At 43.5% G+C, this 4253-nt stretch overlaps 1 long non-coding RNA gene across 1 annotated transcript; it reads right to left on the reverse strand.

The window, feature by feature from the left end:
- Positions 1–445: 445 nt before the first annotated feature.
- LOC147575336 (uncharacterized) lies at positions 446–2911 on the reverse strand. Its single transcript, XR_015242280.1, has 3 exons — positions 2397–2911; positions 1180–2268; positions 446–858 (listed from the first exon to the last, which is right to left on the reverse strand). It is a non-coding gene; the product is annotated as an uncharacterized LOC147575336 (long non-coding RNA).
- Between the last annotated feature and the right edge of the window lie 1342 nt (positions 2912–4253).

Raw genomic sequence — 4253 nt, forward strand, 5'->3', positions numbered from 1 at the left:
CTCCTGCTAAAATTCATCCTGTTCTCTTTGGCCAGGGTAACTCCTCTCCTTTGGTTCACAGCTCAGCTAACCCCTCCTCCAGGAAGCTTTCCCTGACCACCACCCAGGCTTAGATGATTGGTCCCACAACCCCTACCAAAGCATTCAACTCTGCGTCAGGCACCAGCAGAAGCACTTTTCATTCAATACTCACAAAATCATGCAATACTCACAAAATCTCTATGGCACATCAGAAACATCTGGGAAACTTTAAAATATATACATCTTTGCCCAGAACACTAGCCCTCAGAAACTCAGATTTAGTTGGCTTAGAATACAGCCTGGACATCAGGATTTTTAAAAGCTTGCCAGCCAATTCTTGTACACAGCCAGGATGGAGACCCGCTGGCCTCTGAGATGGATGAGATCACGACACTCTTTTTACAGCCAGGGAAACTGAGGCACAGAGAAGTTAAGGAAGTGGCCTAGGGTCACATGGCTAGCAAATAGTGGAGTAAGGATTTTAACCCAGCTAAAAGTCTGGCTTGAAAGCTTCACAGAAAAAAAAAGTCAATTGGTTTTAGTTAATTTCCCCAGCAATGGAGAGCCAGTTCTCTTCTGAGCCAGACACTGATGGCCCCTCCGGCATAGGATATTTTTAACCTCGAGAAGCCAGAGATTCTTGCAGACAGTCTGCAGTGATTTGGACACTAAGAAGATTGTTTGGGGGCTGGTGAGTCCTTTTCTTGCTGAGATAGCCCTCGGAGCCCAGGCTTTCTGTGCTCTGGAGCCAGGGGGTCCAGGATGGCTGGGGCAACAGGATGGGAGGGTGGGGTAAGTGTTGGCTCCACAGGAGCTGATGTTTCCAAAGATATTTCCCTACTTGGCAGAGGGGGATGGGGTCAGGATTACCTCACCCAACCCAGACTCTTCTCCTTGCTCTCTGTCTGGAAAGGAGCTGGGAATAAACAAGTGTTGGAACTGGATGTGAATTCATGTCCCTCCCTCTTTCCTTCCCTAATCGGGTGGAGCCTTGTGAAATCTACAGAGCACGTCCAAACATATACATCAAACATTCTCCAGATGCTCTCCCTACGTGGCTTTGTGGGCAAATACTGGTATAGTTTTGGGGAAGCTGACTTGGGGGCACTTCGCAAAATGCAAAATACACATGGCCTTTGTGCAGGCGATCAGACTTACAGAGAATTTTCCTAGAAATATCCCGTGAGCAGGCAAAGCTGTACATCCAAGGATGTTCATTGGAGCATTGCTTATAATCAGGAAAAACTGGAAACATCCCAAATGCCCATGCATAGGCATTTTCCTAAAGGAAAAGGAAATGGTGAACTGTATGTAGAGTATAATTCAATGTTTGTTAACAATTATGTTAATATAGGAATAGAACAATTTGGAGGAATCGTCTCATCTACCTGTGGCTTTCTCTTCTAGTGGTTGAAGTGGGATTATGGGGGGGGGGGGGGAGTCTTTGACTATCTCTTCATATATATAGGATGCTTGGATTTTACATACAAACATGCAATAATTTTGTAACCAGAAAAAAATTAGGTTGTAAAATAGAAAACAATATGTTAAAATCACATGGATTCACTTTAAAACAGCTAATTTTATGTTACGTGAATTTTACTTCAATTTAAGAAAAAAGTCATTGCAACTCAAATTACCCAGCCAAAAGAGGATTCTGATAGAGCTGAGAGCAAAATATCACATGGATATTTTATAAAATTTACCTTTTTTAAAAAATAAAAACATCATTTTGTTTTCCTTAAGGTATTCATCTTTCCAGTGGTTTTTCCATGCTTTTTCTCTCTTGTGTTTGCTTACCAATTAGTCATTATTTTACTTACTTGCTATTATAAATTCTAAAAAACTCACTCCCACCCACACCCCCACACCACATGGGTCAGTGTTTGCCAGAGGATCCTCCGACATTCTCATCAACACAAAATTTGCCATGGGAGAGAGCACCATTGTCTATTTCCTTCAGACCTGGTTTGATACCCTGATTAGCCATCCTGGCAACCAACTAAGGTGGGAAGAAATGGTTGGGGCGCATTTCCAGATCACACCATCAAGGATACTTATATTGTGGGGCGCCTGGGTGGCTCTGTCGGTTAAGCGTCCAACTTCGGCTCAGGTCATGATCTCGTGGTCCATGAGTTTGAGCCCTGTGTCGGGCTCTGTGCTGACAGCTCCGAGCCTGGAGCCTGGTTCCAATTCTGTGTCTCCGTCCCTCTCTGCTCCTCCCCTGCTCACATTCTTTCTCTCTCTCTTAAAAAATAAACATTAAAAGTTTTTAAAAAGAAAGGAAATTTCAGCCTCTGGATAGCACACCTGGTTCCTCTTAAAGTTCTTAACATGGGGTCTCCAGGATGCCCCTTTGAGCAATTATCACTGACCTCTTCTTTCCATCAGGTTTGCTCAGTTCTGATACATTGGCTTATCTGAGGACTCTTCTTGAATTCCTGGGACCATAGGTCGTAAATGCAGGGTCTCCCCCAGTCCTAGGAAACCTATCCTGGGTTCTATAGAAGGAGTGACATTAATTTATCTTACTCAGCCGGATTTGATGGCTGATCAGGAAGTAGTTGAGAAGAGTGGTCATGGAAAGCAAAGGGCTTTTAGTATCAAATGGTTCCTACGGCAAGTGTTCATTCCACAGACACCGGATTACTTTTACAGTAGAGAGAGAGCAGTTACTGCCTTAACCAGGTGCTTAAATTCAGCATCACTGAAAAATGGAAGGTGCAGTACAAAGTTCACAGAGCCACCTTTCAAGTTCTCTTGAATCTAATCAAGCTGGGAAGTCTTGGTTACAGGAAATATAGGGTGACAAAGGAATATGTTAATCAACACCTTGGGACACAATCAGATGGAGTCGAATGTGGGACTCTGCAAGATACCTGTCTTGGATTCTTCCAAAAAATCAATGTCATGAAGGAAAGAAAAAAGGCAGGGGGGGGGGGGTTGTCTAGATTTTTAAAGGCTTCACATGGAAAATAAAGTGGGGGCACCTGGTTGGCTCAGTCAGGAGAGCATGTGACCCTCGATCTCAGGGTCATGCGTTCAAGACTCATGATGGGCATGGAACCTACTTTAAAAGAAAAAAAGAAAGAAAAGTAAAGTGATGCAGCCACTCTAGAAAGTAATCTGGCAATTTCTTACAAAATTAAACATGTAATTTCCCATATGGCCAAAGAATTAAAAATTTATGCTCACACAAAACTTGGTTTTTTCCTTAAAAAAATTTTTTTTAAGTTTATTTATTTTGAGAGAGAGAGAGAGAGAAAGATGGCACTTGAGCAAGGGAAAGGCAGAGAGAGAGAGAGAAAATCCCCGGCAGGCTCCACACTACCAGCACAGAGCCCAAGAGGGGGCTCGAGCCCACGAACCATGAGATCATGACCTGAGCTAAAATCTAGAGTCAGACACTTAACCAACTGAGCCACCCAGCCCCCCTTTTTTCCTTTTTCGGTAAGCTCTAGGCCCAACATGGCGCCTGAACTCACGACCCCAAGACGAAAGGTCGCGTGCTTTACTGACTGAGCCAGCCAGGGACCCTTGTTCACACAAAACTTGTACAGGAATGTTCTTAGAAGCTTTATTGGTGATGGCAAAATACTGGAAACAAGTCACATGTCTTTCAAAGGGTGAATGGTTGAAATAAATCCCGTACTTCCATAAACGGAATACTACTCAGCAAGAGAAATGAATGAGCTATTAATCCATGCAACCTGGATGGACCTCGAGGACATTATGTTTGGTTAAAAAGTCAGTCTCCAAATGTCACATACCATACGATTCCATTTATATACAACTCTGGAAATTGCCAACTATAGCAACAGAAGGGAGTGGGAAGAGACAGGGAGGTGGGGAGTGATGAATGTGTTCACTCTCTGGATTGTAATGGTGTCTTCGGTGTACATGTCTCAATACTTATAAAATTGTGTGCTTTAGGGGCGCCTGGGTGGCTCAGTCGGTTGAGTGTCCAACTTCAGCTCAGGTCATGATCTCGCGGTCTGTGAGTTCGAGCCCCGCATCCGACTCTGTGCGGACAGTTCAGAGCCTGGAGCCTGCTTCGGATTCTGTGTCTCCCTCTCTTTCTCTGCCCCTCCCCCGCTCATGCTCTCTCTCTCCCTCTGTCAAAAATAAACATTTAAAAAACAATAACATTGTGTATTTAAAAATGTGTGATTTATTGAATGCCAATTATAACTCAAAAGAGCTGTTTGTAAAAAAAAAAAAAAAAAAGAAAG

This window comes from Puma concolor, chromosome D3 (genome assembly GCF_028749965.1).
Source record: "Puma concolor isolate L17-30 chromosome D3, mPumCon1.1.hap2, whole genome shotgun sequence".
Classification (NCBI taxonomy): Eukaryota; Metazoa; Chordata; class Mammalia; order Carnivora; family Felidae; genus Puma; species Puma concolor.